The 15,797-nt window shown below is 45.4% G+C and overlaps 1 long non-coding RNA gene across 1 annotated transcript in view; it reads right to left on the reverse strand.

Annotated features, from left to right (window-relative positions):
* Window positions 1–476: 476 nt before the first annotated feature.
* Window positions 477–15,797, reverse strand: part of LOC126293541 (uncharacterized) — a 616,677-nt gene continuing 601,356 nt past the window's right edge. The window contains exon 4 of the long non-coding RNA XR_007552302.1: window positions 477–536. This is a non-coding gene — a long non-coding RNA (uncharacterized LOC126293541). The remainder of the gene's footprint in view (window positions 537–15,797) is intronic.

A 15,797-nucleotide genomic window follows, 5' to 3' on the forward strand; every position in this document is an offset into this window, starting at 1 on the left:
TTTTCATAATGACGACCTTCATGTTTATCACGCCTAATTGTTACGATTCCATGGAACGGCGTCTTAGTATCTTCGACAGCTATCATGTCCGTTTCAGCCCATCCGAAACAAACTGCTGACTCACGAAGTTCCCTCGACGTCAAGGTCATAACAGAGAGAATCGACTGGGATGGCAAATATCCAGTGGCCATGTTGAAAGCAACCTCGCCGGCAATGGTAATAAATAAATTCGTATGCCCGGAAGTACAAGACGAAAATCATAGTATCCGGGCACGGCATGCAACTCCGCTGCTTAACAACCTTACTACTTATTCGAAGACATCACAGTGCCGTCACCAATGTACGAGAGCTGGAAATATCGGACACAGCAGCACATGGGTCGTCGTACCATCTGCAGTACATGAGAAAAACGATAAAGATTTCGACTCTTTAGGGCGTAAGCGCGCCGCTTATAACAGAATTTCAGGTACTCACCGCTGAGCTGCACGTGCCGAAAACGTGGGCGGATCGCCGGCAGCTACGTCATCGGTGTCACCCTGCGAACAAGGACACAGGTAATAAATATTCACAACACATTACATTTCATAAAACATTGCTAGTTATTGATAAGGATTCCACAGACGCTGATATTTACGGATTACATACGCGTCTGTAGTAAACTGTCCGACCACTGTCTCTGATAGAATCGACTTTGGTCAAATTTATTATTGCGTGAGGAAACACTTTAAAGTCGAGGATACATAGCGTACAAATACTGCATGACAATTTTTGCATTACTAATGTGACCACTCTCATTCCTTTTACATCAAGAGAATCGTATAACTCAATGTTTTTGCTTGAGGATCGGCCTGGTCTATTTAGCACAAATCCACTTTTTGTTATCTTGCGAAATATTATTGTGGGGAAGTGGAGATAAATGGATACTAAGCAGAGGCCTATTCAAAGATTACTGAGGGCTTTCACACGCAATGAATTCCTTAGCGATAGCTGTCACAAGGATTAAAAAATTTCAGCTGAATAATGATAAAAGAAAGATAGGAATATAATTTAGATGCAAACTTTTCTTTGTCTTATAGAGCCTAGAGTGGGGTAGTGCCATCTCGTATGAACGTAATCAGCGGTCAACCACATGCGACAAAAAGTAAGAAACTGAGAACCCTATGGACAAAGATGACAATTTTATTTTCCTGTCATATAATTTTTCAGTTGCTTATCTACATTATGTAATTATCATCCTATTTAGTCATACGTAATTTCCCTTCAAGGAGCCATATTTAGATTATATACTGAACCAAAATAACTTCTAGAATGTACAAAAACAATATGAGAAATGCCATATTCTTAATGAGATGTTACACTTTGTATTGCTTCCTGGTATATCTAATGTTTAAATTAACAGACATTTCGCAGTGATCTAGTGATCTCTTCAGAACCCACGCATATGGCAGAAAACCAGTTTAACCACTTGAAGATACAGAGAACAAAGGCTGGGCTTCAAATCTCCTTTCAGAAAACGCAGTTTACGACAAGTATAAAATCAGCAACCAGACAAGTGAAGGTCGGAATAGGAAAAATTAAACAGTCATAAAAGTTTACATACCTAGGTAAATGGATGGAGCCCAACCTTTCACATAAGGAAGCCTTCGTGCCACGAACTAACGAACAAAGGATGGCCTGCCATCTAACGGCATCTACTATAAGAGATCGAGAGCTATAAAAGCCAAAATTAGATGCTGCAGCACTGTTGTTCCACCGTAGGCAGAGCCTCTTACTGCGAACCACAAAGATCTAATCTAGAGACTTGATGGAAAAATAATATTTTGCTATAAATCTCAGACACACTGAGGTGACAAAAGTAATGCGACAGCTGTTAATATCGTGTCGGACCTTCTTTTACCCGGCGCAGTGCAGCAACTCCACATGGTAAGTAGTTCGAAGTCTACACCCGTCCATAACTGCAAAAGCGTTATCAGTGTAGGATTTTGTACACCAACTGACCTCTCGATTATGTCCCATAAATGTTCGATGGGCTTCATGTCGGCCTATCAGGGTGGCCATCTGTTCCTCTCGAAATGCCCAGAATGCTCTTCGAGCCAGTTGCAAACAATTGTGGTACCGTGATATGGCGCAATGTCATCCTCTAAAAAATTCCATAGTTATTTGAGAACATAAAGTCCATGAATGATTGCAAGTAGTCTGCAAGTAGCCGACTATATCCATTTCCAGTCAATGACACGTTCAGTTGGACCAGACAAGTCAGTCCATTCCATGTAAATACAGCCGGCACCATTATGGAGCCATCACCAGTTTCCACAAGTGCCTTCTTGACAACTTGGGGCAATTGCTTCGTGGAATATGTGCCACACTCGAACCGAACCGTCAGCTTTTACCATCTGAAATCGGGGCTCTTCTGGTCACGGTTTTCCAGTCATCTGGTCAAACCGACATGGTCATGGCCCAGGAAAGGCGCTGCCGGCGACGTTACGCTGTTAACGAAGGCACTCGCGTCGGTCGTCTGCTGCCACACCCCAAAACGCCACATTTCACCGCAGAGTCCTGACGGATACGTTTGTCGTACGTACCACATTGAATTCTGCTGGTATTTCACGCAGTGCTGCCCTTCTGTTAACAATGAGAACTCTACGCAAATACCGCTGCTCTCGGTTGTTAAGTAAAGGCCATCGGCCACTGCGTTGTCCGTGGTGAGAGGTAATGCCTGAAATGTGGTATTCTCAGCACACTCTTGACGCTGTGGACCTTGGAATACTGAATGCCCTAACGATTTCCGAAATGAAATGGCTATGCGTCTTCGTACAACTGCCAGTCCCTGTTAATTCCCTTCGTGCTCCCATGATCACGTCGGAAACTTCTTCACACAAACCAGCTGTGTACAAATGAGAGCTCCGCCAACGTATAGCCCTTTTACCTAGTATACGCGAGGCTGTATGTGGATATGGCTATCCCGTGACTTCTGTAGTCTCAGTGTACAAGAGGAGCAGAGACGCAGAGACGCAGTGACGACAGTAACTGAGATGCAGGTGGGATGTTATTGTAGCCTGGCTGAAAGTATGGTAAAGACCGAAGGAAGTTTTTGCTGGGTTCCAAGAGATGAGGAAGGGCCGACATGACCATTGAAGGGTAGTTGGGTACAAGACATTAGAATACATGCTCGGAAGCGACTACTATTTTTACTGCCTTAAATTCTGCTGAAGCAATGCAAGTTGCTGATAGCAATTTCATAATGTATAATTATTAATGCAGTTTTTAACAGGTGGTAACGTAGATCTTGACTCGCGAACGGTTCTTCATGATGGAATCTAGGAGCTCGATGATTGAATGAAATAATTCAGTTGATCGTACTGGCACGAAGCAAGATACGAATGAACTTCTGAAGTTTTTTGCTGCTCGGATAATTTTTCCTCAATTTACAATTCGAGTAGCTTTCCACAAAAACTTTAATTCACTTTCAGCGGACCTCAACAGTCATCATAGCCAACGACACCAAATTCGGGAGGACGACAATTCAATCCCGAGTCCGGCCATTCTGATTTAGGTTTTCCCTGATTTCCCTCAATCGCTCCAGGCAAATGCCGGGATGGTTCCTCAAAGCTGACTTCCTTTCATGTCCTTCCCCAATCCGATGAGACCGATGACCTCGCTGTTTGGTCTCTTCCCCCAAATAACCCAACCCAACAACAAATTCATTTTATACATTCAGACGTCTATTAACTTCTTTTTGTGGACTGATTTTATGTTCTATTCATACCATATCCTCGGTTTAATTGAAGTTCTATCGAATTTGATATCTAACATTTCGACTTATTGTCGCTTTTGTAATATTTTGTTCGTTCATGTAAAACAGTATAGTTCTTGCGAATCGTCGAGTCCTTAACACCCATTTCGTCTACAGCAACGTCGAGGAATGAACGACACGTGTAAGGAAAACTTGTTTGAAATTGTCAGTGCGAAACCTGGCATTTACCGTTCCCGGTAACTGACTCTGGTAAGGGGCAGCAACACGTGTCGCCCATCGCTCCTTCTGCTTGCCATACAACTGCGTCATTGACAGTGCGGCGAAAGGAGCAATTGAATGCTTGAAACCAGGCAAACAAAGCAGCCAGTGTTACTGTTTGTTAATGCTATCAAGTGCAGAGTCCCCCTGATTAGATATCACAGCATTCTCTAACAGCTGCAAACACGATAACAGTTAAAATGTAAACAATAAACAGGTTTTACGCACTATTTCGTACTGCAGTATAGTGTGAATGTATTTCTAGCACCAGTTTGGCTCGATAGCTTTCCCAGAAGTGAACGCTTTTTATATTACAATTCGCATTGTACTTTTACTGCTTCGAACGAACTGCAGCTAGCTGGTATTGAGTGCTGCGTGTTTCTCCCGATTGTTGCGCAGTATAGACACAGTTCTTTCCCAGAAAAAGGTAATGTTGGAGCGCAACATGATGCTGATGACGCGGTCATTGTTAACAGTCCACGTGATCGGAGTGAGGAAGAACGGGGAAGGAAATCTGTCGATTTTTCAGAAGCAAAGAAACGCCCGTAAAACTTCAATGTACATTTAAATGTGTACTTCGCAAACCCAGCAGGCCTATACGCTGTCTGTATCTTTATTAGTGGACATTAATGTGGGTGGAGAGGGGAGGGGGGGGGGGCTTACGGCTGCTTGAATTCGCCTGGTGACACTTTCAGTTACGTGTTTGAATGTTTCTGCAGAAATGAAAGACTATTATTCCCAAAGAGCCGAAACCAAACAAAATAGTGACGTTGGACGCCAGGACCTAACGTGAGGTCGGCGTTCTCTCTCTTCCCAAAGGTATTCCACTGGTTTCATGTCTTAAGTCTGGGTAGCCCATTCCGTTTAAGGAACGATACTGTCCGCACAACCGTAGCCTCCCGGACGCGGTTTTATGACAAAATGCATTGCCACGCTGATACGATCATCGAATCCGAACTGTTTCTCTACTGTACGCAATACACAATATCGTAAAATGTATTCATACTCTTTCGCATTTAGCGGTTTCTTAAGCGCAACAAGGATACCACACCCTAATCACGAAAAACCATACGATAACACCACCTCTTCCGTACTTCCACTGTTCGCACTACCCCTATCGTGGCATCTAGCAATCTATTCCGTATTCAGCATGGCTATCCCGACACTTTTGGTCGATAATGTATAATACAGGACGCAACGAAGTACGAGGGTGAGTCAAATGAAAACCTTAAATTTGTAATAACAAATCGAAATTTCACGCCGTTATCCTGTAAGTTGGTAAGCGTGCTACAAACAGCGTGCAGAATTGCCTGTAGGTGGTAGCATAGTGCAGATACACACATACCGTCGTAGTATCAGTATAAAGATGGCCGACCCACTTGCTAGCTGCACCAGGTAAGAGCAGCGTTCTGTTATTCGGTTTTTGAGTAGTAAAGGCGTGAAACTTATTGAAAGTCATCGACGAATGAAGGTTCAGTACGGTGTTGCATGTTTGTTACAGCAGCAAGTCTACGAATGGATTAGGAAGTTCGCAAATGGTGTGACTTCAGTGGAAGATGCTCCTCGTCCAGGTCAGGCACAACGAGTTGTGACTCCACATAACATTGCAGCAGTTGAAGCCATAGTGAAAGAAAACCGCCGAGTGACAATCAGTGACACTGCAGCATGTTTACAGATTAGTCATGGGTTAGCACACCACATTGTGCATGATGTGCTCCAGTTTCACAAAATGTCTGCAAGATAGGTGCCACGGCAGCTGACTCCTGAAATGAGAGAACGACGTGTTGATGCTTGTGAAGAACTTGATGCTTGTGAACAACTTCTTCGGTGCTTTGAACGAGAAGGCGATGGCTTCCTTGTAAGAATCGTTACTGGGGACGAAACCCTGGTATACTTCCACCAACCGGAAACGAAGAGAGCTAACAAGGAATGGCGCCATTCCTCATCACCAAAACCAAAGACGTTTCGAACAGAACCATCACCAGGGAAGGATATGCCGACTCTCTTTTGGGACGAAAAAGGCATTTTGGAGCATTACATGCCTAGAGGCACCACTGTTACCAGTGCATCATACACAGGTCTTCTAAAAAATCATCTGCGGCCTGTAACCAAATCAAAGCGACGTGAACTGGTGTCAGCAGGTGCCCTTTTGAAACATGACAATGCAAGACCCCACACTGCCCGTACAACAGTTGCAACAATCACAGACCTGCATTTTGAATGTCTTCCTCATCCACCATACTCACCAGACCTTGCCCCAAGTGATTTTCATGTGTTTGGTCCACTCAAACACGGAGTGGGAAGAAAGAAATCGCGTTCTGATGATGAGGTACGCCACGCGGTGAATGAGCGGTTGCGCGGACTATCAAAAGAATTTTTTTCTAAAGGAATTTATGCACTTTGTAAGCGCTGGAGGACTTGCATTGAGCGTTGGTGAGATTATGTTGAAAACTAATACAGCTTTGTAACACTTCTGCACAATAAATAATATTTAAAAAATATTTAAGGTTTCCATTTGACTCACCCTCGTATTTTATATGTAAATTAAAGGGAGATCACTGCTGTCAACAGCAGCGGGGCATTAAGCGGAATCAGCGGTGGCGGGCGAAAATGTGCACCGGACCGGGATTCGAACCCGGGATCTCCTGCTCACTAGGCAGGGGGGGTACCACTACGCCATCCGGGACACAGCGTCATCGCAACTGCACGGACTGTCTCGGCACGTCTCGTGGCCGACCCGATCCACTCCCACAGAGCGCCACCTATCAGCACCTCCTGTCCATTATAGTCCCGTTCGCTACTTGGAGATTCCCACAAGAGGTCAGACGTATTTGTGCACTCGCATAGAAAGCGTCTGTTCTTTCGAAGAAACAGACACTACTCATTCAAACATTATTTTATAAATGAGCTACATTATCCCAGAATTGACTCAAGAAACTCTAGTCGTTCATTCGCAGCCTCTACTACCTTCCGTACGTGGTCGTTCCATTCCATACCGGTTTGCAGCGTTATGCCTCTACAGAATTTGTGACTGATGAAAAAGAAAACAGACTACGCACCAAGGAAGAATTATCCGATTGGGACCGTAATCAGCAGACATGATATACATGTACAGACAAATAAATCGTTACAGTTTAGAAAAATTGGATGATTGCTCAAGAGAAAGAGCTTCTCAAATTGAATACGTCAACAACGCGTTGGTTCAACTGTGGCCCTTATGCAAACAGTTATTCGGCTTGCAATTATTTGATAGAGTTGTTGTATGTCCTCCTGAGAGATATCGTGGCAATTTCTGTCCAATTGGTTCGTTTGATAGTCATAGTCCCTATTGGTAGGAGTGGCCTGCCAAGAGGTTCTCACACGGTGAGATATCTGCCGACGTTGCAGGCTAAGGGAGGGTTTGGCAAGCAAGAGGACCGTCGTGGGCTATTTCGCTTTGTAGGTAGCGGTAGTCCTTAAGTTCGTCTACTTCATGATTCTCAGTTCTAATGTTAAGTTTCTCACTGTTCTCATTTCGGATACTTCACATTAATCCCGTTTACCTTCGATTTACTCTCAATCCATATACTTACTCATTACACAATTCATTGTATTCAACAAATCCTGTAATTCTTCCTCTCCTTCACTCAGGAATGCAATGTCATCAGCGAATCTTGTCACTGATATCCTTTCACCTTGAATTTTAACTGCGCTCTTGAACGTTCCTTTTATTGGCTCCACTGATTCTATGATGTAGAGATTGAACAGTGAGGGTGAAAAAGTGCATCCCAGTCTTACACTCTTTCTGATCCGAGCACTTCATTGTTGTCTTTCAGTCTTCTTGTTCCCTCTTAGTTCTCTTACTTGTTATAAATTACCCGCCTGCCCCTATAGCTTCCTCCCGTTTTTGTCGGAATTTCGAACATCTTGCAACATTTGATGTTGTTAAAAAAATGGTTCAAATGGGTCTGAGGATTATGGGACTCAAATTCTGAAGTCATAAGTCCCCTAGAACTTAGAACTACTTAAACCTAACTAACCTAAGGACATCACACACATCCATGCCCGAGGCAGGATTCGAATCTGCGACCCAGCGGTCGCGTGGTTGCAGACTGTAGCGCCTACAAACGCTCAGTCGCCCCGGCCGGCTTTGATGTTGTCCAACGCTTTCTGCAGGTCGACAAATCCTATGAAAGTGTTTTGATTTTTCTTCTGCTTCGCTTCGATCATCAACCTCAACGTCAGAACTGCTTCTCAGGTGCCTTTACCTTTCCTAAAGATAAAATGATCGTCACGTAACAAATCCTCAATGTAGGCCTATATCCCCACAATTTGGCAGCTACACGGAATCTGACCATAAATGAGTAGCTTCAGCATTACATGGGACACCGGAAGAAACTTGTGTCCACCCCTCCTTCCTGAACTGCTGCCATTATCAGTGCTAGCAGCGGTGTGACATGGTATTAGCATGTCGTCTCCTGGGGGTGAATAATTTTATCACCGTTGCGCTTCCTTCGCATGGCCATTATAGTCGTGAAACCGCGCCAAAGAGGAATTCACTATAGCAGACAGCGAGAGGAACAAAGGAACGCGGCTCGCTGGCCATTATCTGCAGGTCCGCGACGGTCGCAGCGCATCGCGTCCTGCGCCAGCCTCGATTGTACGCCTGCCTTGTTCCCGTCCGCGCGCAGACGGGTGAAATACTGCCATCTCCCGGGAGCAGCGACGGCACTCGTAACCGAAGCCGGAGCCGCTGCCGCGAGGACACCGACGTCGACGGCGCCTGCAGTAAATCAACAGGGGCGCCGCGACGGCGCCGCTTTGTTTACCGGCGCGCAAACAATGCAGCCGCACGGGCCTGTTTACTGCGCGCCGGTATTGCCGACGTGCTCCGCGGACACCCGTCCACAGTCTGGCCGATCCTTCCGCGCCACGACTCGCACAGCGCGATGAAAGATATACGGCTCTCGCCGGGCCCCAACGTTTCAAACAGGATGCAAACGCTAACTCAGCCATATGATGTTTGTCTTTTGTGTGTGTGAGTGTGTGTGTTTTGGAGGAAGGGGGGGGGGGGGGCGGACGAGGACACCGGCTGTGTCCTTTTCAAAGGAACCAATACGTTATTAGCAACTCGATTGCGGCAAACAGCGGAAAACCAAAGTCCGTATGGTTGGAAATGAATTTCAAACGTGGTCTTTGGAGGAAGGAATTCAGCTATTCAATCATTGCGCCACGTCGGTCGGTCACTGCGTATCATCATCATCAACAATAACAACTTTATCAAGACTAGACATGATTGTCTTAATGGGATTTCCGCCATCGTTCTTTAAATAAAAATATGGCATTTCAGTCTTTGATCGCTATTTTTTATTTTCAATTACCGGTTTCAGGCTAGCTGACCTGTACTGACAAGTTACTCTGTAACTGCAATATATGATCTGAAGATGGGCACCTAGCCTGAAACCGATAATTGAAAATAAAAAATAGCGATCAAAGACTGAAATGCCATATTTTTATTTTAACAATAACGACAACAACAACAACAACAACAACAACCACCAGACATCCATCACTGCAGGCGTCCTAATATACACGGTATTAATAATCGAAATTAATTTTTTAACGAAAATTAGTAGGAATTCAACTGTCAAGAAAAATTTTAAACTCTTTGGAATATTGTCATTTCCGCACATTGAGGGAGTCATAGGTTTGTGTTTGATATGATGCGACGTATTTCTATATAATAGGTACGAACAATGTAATTTCTTTTTTGTTAATGTGAAAAATCAAGATATTGTATGATATACCAAAATGTGAGAAAATCAGTGAAAAATATATTTAAGTAGAAATGCTGCAACAACAATCTTCCAATTTAAATGGTTCAAATGGCTCTGAGCACTATGGGACTTAACATCTGTGGTCATCAGTCCCCTAGAACTTAGAACTACTTAAACCTAACTAACCTAAGGACATCACACACATCCATGCCCGAGGCAGGATTCGAACCTGCGACCGTAGCAATCGCGCGGCTCCGGACTGAGCGCCTAGAACCGCGAGACCACCGCGGCCGGGCCAATCTTCCAATTTATTTAATTCAAATCAGCCGTGACGACCTGATGTTAGATTTTCAGCTTCAAGAATCAGACCCCTAGACGAGAAGAACTGGAGCCATCCCAGCACGTCAAGCTAAGTAAACGTGAAAGTTTATTGTAACCTTCGCTCCTCACAAATCTTCAAAAAAGGCTTTGTTTATTCATTACTAGGACGGGGCATGTTTAATATGGGCAATAGATGGAAGAAGGAAAGAGGCGGGGAGATTAAAAAAACGTCGTCACTGAACACGAAAGTTAGATTTATGCCTATTACACTGAAACTAAGAAGCAACTTTCGCAATGGAATAGTCCTCCTTCGACTCTGCTAAAAAAATCTGAACAACTCAAGAGTAACATTATTTCCTATTTGATCGAGCTCTCTTATATTTATAACATCGTTCATAAAGAGTTCGTCCAACCTTGTCAGAGGATCAATAACGAGGTCTATCGAGATGTTACGAAACGTGTCAGGGAGAGAAGTGGCGCACGAACAAATAGGTACCGCACCTTGGTAATGAACGACTTTATGTGGCTTACATTACTCAAGTACTTTTAACTGAAAACAAAGTGGCAATTGTGTCTCACTCGATGTGCTCACGAGAGTTAGGTTCACGTGACTTCTTTCCTTTCCCCAAGATGAAACCCAAGTTGAAGGGGCGAAAATTTGGCGCAGTGGAGGAGATACACGCGCAGTGCCATCCTAACAAAGAGAGACTTAGAGGATGTACCAACAAATGGGATCAGTGCATTCGCTCCCAATGTGATGGTGCACAATAAGAACTAGGTAAGACGTAATAATTTTAATTAATACACAATGTGATCAATAGTATCCGGACATCTGGCTGGAAATGACTTACAAGTTCGTAGCGCCCTCCATCGGTAATGCTGGAATTCAATATGGACTTGGCCCACCCTAAGCCTTGATGACAGCTTCCACTCTCGCAGGCATACGTTCAGTATGGTGCTGGAAGGTTTTATGTGGAATGGCAGCCCATTCTTCACGGATTGCTGCACTGAGGACAAGTATCGATGTCGGTCGGTGAGACCTGGCACGAAGTTGGCGTTGCCAAACATCCCAAAGGTGTTCTGTAGGATTCAGGTCAGGACTCTGTGCAGGCCAGTCCATTACAGAGATGTTGTTGTCCTGTACCCACTCCACCACAGGCCGTGCTTTATGAACAGGTGCTCGATTGTGTTGAAAGGTGCAGTAACCGTCACCGTATTGGTCTTCAACAGTGGGAAGCAAGAAGGTGCTTAAAACATCAGTGTAGGTCTGTGCTGTGATAGAGCCACGCAAAACAACAAGCGGCGCAAGCCCCCTCCATGAAAAACACTACCACACTATAACACCACCGCCTCCGAATTTTAATGTCGGCATTACACACTCTGGCAGATGACGTTCAATGGGCATTCACCATACCCACAAGCTGCCATCGGATCGCCACACTGTGTACCTTGATTTTTCCCTCCTCACAACGTTTTGTCACTGTTCAATTGTCCAATGTTTACGCTCCTTACACCAAGCGAGGCGTCGTTTGGCATTTACCAGCGTGATGTGTGGCTTATCAGCAGCCATTCGACCACGAAAACGAAGTTTTCTCACCTCCCGCCTAACTGTCATAGCACTTGCAGTGGTTCCTGATGCAGTTTTGAATTCCTGTGTGATGGTCTGGATAGATGTTGCCTATTACACATTGCGATCCTCTTCATCTGTTGGCGGTCTCTGTCAGTCAACGGACAAGGTTAGCCCGTACGCTTTTGTGCTGTATGTGTTCCTTCGCGTTTCCACTTCACTATCACATCGGCAACAGTGGACCTAGGAACGTTTAGGAGTGTGGAAATCTCACGTACAGACATATGACACAAGTGACACCCATATCACCTGATCATGTTCGAAGTCCGTGAGCTCCGCGGAGCGTCCGTCCTATTCTGCTCTTTTACGATGTGTAATGGCTAGTGAGGTCGCTGATATGGAGTACCTGGAAGTACTTAGGTGGCAGTACATTGCACCTAATATGAAAAAGGTATGTTTTTGGGAGTGTCCGGACATTTTTGATCAGATAGTGTATGTTACGTAAACTGTTGGGTATCTCTTCGAGTAACTTAAAGAGAAAGTAAATAAAAGGCAGCAAATATGCCATAGTGGTAGTGAAACAAGAAAAAGCAACATGTAACCGAGTGTTCCTAGAAGACGAGCACTGATAATTATATTTTGCGCAAGGAGGGGGGCAAGAGGCAAAACGATAATCGAAGAAGAAGCCATTCTAAAAATACGTGGTACACCGGTGGAGCATTTTCTCTCTCCAATGTGCACCTCTCTGCTATCTGCAGTTCCACATACAAACCTCTCCAGTATTTCTTGATTTCTTACCTGCTTTGTTAACTTAATCATTAATGTCGTTCGAGAGCAGCTTATCAAAAATGTTTACATTTTTTCCAGTTTTCAATGCTGGCCAGCAAGATTCACAGTGATTCGACTATTAATGACGCTAAAAGGGTTCGCTATGGCACTCGGATTCCATTCATCTCGACATTTCTGGCTTGGACCTCGGAGGCAGATTAGCAAAAAGCTAATTTACGACCCGGGCAATGTGATGGCTCGGAGGAATTAGATTTTTGGAAGGGGTCAGGAACGGAAAGAGAGACAGGCAGAGGGAGAGGGAGAAGGAGAGGGAGAGAGAAAGAAAAGGAAGCACGACTCATTACTGTCGAGTGACGTAGGATAATAGCGAGCTTAATGGGCCAGGAGATTTGCAGCGCTCTCATTAGCGAAGCATCCGTCTGTCGTGGAATTAAAGGCGCCGACGGTCGTCCGCAGCTGCCGCCACCTTACTCCTGCAGAGCCCACTGCCTACTGGGTCACCAGCTAGACGGCCGTCGGCAGGGTGGTCGCGATTCTAGCAGCTCGCAGCACGGGGATGGGACATACGTATGCTGATTACCCGCAACATTATATCCATCTACCTAACTGCGGTATCTGGAGATAACAGTGGCGACGCGTCGTGGCATGGAAGCAATGAGTCCTCCGTAAGTCGCTAGAGGGAGTTGGCGCCACATCTGCACACACAAATCACCGAATCCCCGTAAATCTCAGGGAGGGGGACGACGAGCTCCGAAGCCAGTTTCAAGTACATCCCACATGTCTTCATTCGTGTTCAGATCGAACGAGTTGGAGGAACCAGTGCATCAATCGGAAATCGCCACTGTGTTCCTCGAACCACTCCATCGTACTCCTGGTCTTGTGACATAGCGCATTATCTTGCTGAAAAATGCCACTGCCATCGCGGAACATGATCGTCATGAGGGGGTGTACGTCGTTTGCAACCAGTGTTGACAGTCATGGTGCCTTGCACGAGCTGCACCGGACCCGTGGATGCCCGCGTGGATGTTACAGCATAACGGAGCCGCTGCCAGTTTGTCTCCGTCTCACAGTACAGATGTCAGCCAGCTTCCCCTGGAAGACGACGGATCCGCACCCTCAAATCAGCACGATGAAGAAGGTATTAGGATTCATCAGACCATTCAACGCTCTACTATTGCGCCAACGTCCAGTGCCGATGGTAACGTGCCCATTTCAGTCGTAGCTGGCGACGTCTTGGTCTTAAAACAGTGGCACATGCATGGGTCGTCGGCTGCAAACGCCGATTTTTAGAAGTGTTCTGTGCGCTGTGTTCTCAGACACACTTGTATTCTACCCAGCATTAAATTCTGATGTTAGTTCCGCCACAGTTTAGCGCCTGTCCTTTGTTACCAGTCTGCCGAGTCAAAGGCGTCCGACATGTGCAATGACGTGTGTCTGCCCAAAGCCACGATGTCTGGACCAAGTTTGACCTTGGTTTCTCAATGTGTTGACGCCATTCACCACAGCACTCCTCGAACATCCGACAAGTCGTGCAGTTTCCGAAATGCTCGTGCAGAGCCTCCAGGCAGTCACGATCTGCCCTCGTTCAAACTGAGACAGATCGTGCGCGTTCGCTATTCTAGGCATTTGCCTGACTAGCAGTCATTCTTTTGTGTTGGCAGAAGAGCCAACATCGTGTTACGAGTGGAGGCCGAAATGCACGCGTTTTAGCTCACGCAGGCTGGCGTGAGGTGAGAAGGACTATACTGACGTGAGGTTTGCAACATGACAAGGAATGAAAATTCAGAAAGCGGGTGTAATTAGTTTGATACTTAACTTTAATCCATTAACGATGAAAGCCGCTCTTGCCGGTACATGATTCACAATATTATCTGTTCATAATACGATCTTGAAGATAGTCATTTTAGTAACTAAATATGGCGCCTTACTAGGTCGTAGCAAATGACGTAGCTGAAGGCTATGCTAAACTGTCGTCTCTGCGAATGAGAGCGTATGTAGACAGTGAACCATCGCTAGCAAAGTCGGCTGTACAACTGGGCCGAATGCTAGGGAGTCTCTATAGACTACACTTGCCGTGTGGCGGCGCTCGGTCTGCAATCACTGACAGTGGCGACACGCGGGTCCGACGTATACTGACGGACCGCGGCCAATTTAAAGGCTACCACCTAGCAAGTGTGGTGTCTGGCGGTAACACCACACATTCCTCGTGTAAGTCCTTCTGCTGACTGGAAGCTGTGCGACGAGACCAGGAGCGCAAATCGAAACATTTTTGCTTGTACGCCTACTAGATGAGCGCCGCGGCGCTACCCGCGGTCCAATGGTGAACATGAATAAAAGCGACAAACTGCAAGGATGGATTCCTGATAGGAAATGCAGGAAAAACGCTCCTATGAACACGGTTGGGAAATGCATCGTTGCCATTGTAGATGGCACTGACGAACGAAAGTTCCTCTGACCACGTGCTGTATGCTCCTTGTAGTTTGCAGGCTGTATGATTGACATAGTGTGCTGTAAGCAGCACAGTGGATCCGGTATTCATGTCGGAACAAGCCGAGGTGGTGTTTGTGCACCGTCAAACAAATGGAAACAGGCGAGAGCAAGCACGGCAATACCGAAACAAGTACCCTCACAGACATGAACCACATTCTACAACATTTTAAGCTCTTTTCTGGCGTTTGTGTGATCGTGGTCCTTTTAGACAGACGAACTTGGAGGGAGGCGGTGGTCTGTGGAAACATAAGGTTTGGAGGACCAGGTTGTACAGGATATTGGGACGAACCCAAGTACCACGAAAGTTGTCTGCCGAAGTATGATTATGTGTATCCTGTGCGACAACCGCTACTATCCTTATCATCTGCATTCATATGGAGGTCACACTTAATATCTGTTGTGAAGTGGATGTAGCTCTGTACTGTGTTGTGGGACGATTTATTGTCGTTGGGTGCACACCGTCCACTTCCGAAGACATGTTCATAGGAACTTTTTTCCTACATTTCCAGTCAGGAATCAGTCCCTACAGTTTGTAGGTTTCATTAATCTCCACTCTATATACAGGCTGTAAATTTTAAGTTGACAAACCAGAATAACTCGAAAAATAAGTATCATACGAAAAAAGTGTAGAATCCAAAGTTGATTATTTTCAAGGGGGACATCTGCTGGTGCTAAAATTAGCCCTACACCCCATCCCCCTGGGGGTGGGGCGGGAGGCAACTTTAAAATTTCAAACGGGAACCCCATTTTTATTGCAAAACCAGATTCTATACAAAAAAACTACGTACATTTTGTCTTAAACATTTGCTCTGATTCTTGGTAGTTGGTGCTGTAATTCAAGAAAATCCATGTTCTCATTTTT

The sequence above is a fragment of the Schistocerca gregaria genome, chromosome 10 (genome assembly GCF_023897955.1).
Source record: "Schistocerca gregaria isolate iqSchGreg1 chromosome 10, iqSchGreg1.2, whole genome shotgun sequence".
NCBI lineage: Eukaryota > Metazoa > Arthropoda > Insecta > Orthoptera > Acrididae > Schistocerca > Schistocerca gregaria.